This window comes from Pteropus medius, unplaced genomic scaffold (assembly GCF_902729225.1).
Source record: "Pteropus medius unplaced genomic scaffold, Ma_sr-lr_union100, whole genome shotgun sequence".
Classification (NCBI taxonomy): Eukaryota; Metazoa; Chordata; class Mammalia; order Chiroptera; family Pteropodidae; genus Pteropus; species Pteropus medius.
In genome coordinates, this window is record NW_024347791.1 from 17,630,251 (window position 1) to 17,631,259 (window position 1,009).

Here is a 1,009-nt window from a genome sequence, read left to right on the forward strand (position 1 = left end):
GAGGGCATTATGCTAAATGAAATAACTTGGACAAAGAAGATAAATACCATATGATCTCACTTTTACGGGGAATCCAAAACAAAATAAAACAAAGAAAACTGAGCTCATGTATATAAAAACAGACTGATAGTTGCCTGAGGTGGGGGATGGGGGTAGGCAAAATGGGTGAAGGGGGTCAAAAGGTACAAGTTTCCAGTTATAAAATGAATAAATAAGTCATGGGGATCCAATTACAGCATGATGACTATAATGAATGATACTGTATTGCATATTTGAAAGTAGCTAGAAGAGTGGATCTTGAAAGGTCTTATGAGAAAAAAATTTGTAACTATGTATAGTGATGGATGTTACTGTGCTGATAATGTTATATTAATTATATATTAATAAAGTTATAATAATAAAGCTTAAAAAGAATCCTTTTTCCAATTCTGTATAATTCCAAAGTACAACCTAATACTTTATAACTTTTTCACCAGGTTCTTAACATCATTGGGTCTGAAGCTTGTAATCTACTAAAACCTTCATCTTATTGATGAACCAGACTGTTTCTGCAACAATCTACATGTACGAGATATATTAAAGATAAATGTAAAATTTGACATTTATTTATGCTAAATTTTACCTTTCAAATTTTGTTCCATTTTTACATTTTTTGAATTTTTTCACATTGTATTTTGTCATTCACTGCATTTGCCAGTCCTGTTGGGTTTGCATTTTTCTTTTTTGATAGATATATATTTCTATGATCTTTTCCACATTTTATGCAAGGCTGACTGTAACAGAATACAACACAAAGTCTTGTAACCAGTCTCTATAACTCTCCCTCCAATATGAAATTATTCCAGTTACAAAAATCTTTGGGTATAATTGTTTAACTAACTGTAAAAACACAATCGTCACACAGTGCTATTGTCCATAAGAATATTTATGAGAATCATGAAATCTGCCTCTCTATAAAATTTCTCACATATTTTACTATCTTTTGCCCCAACCACTCCACCACAATGTC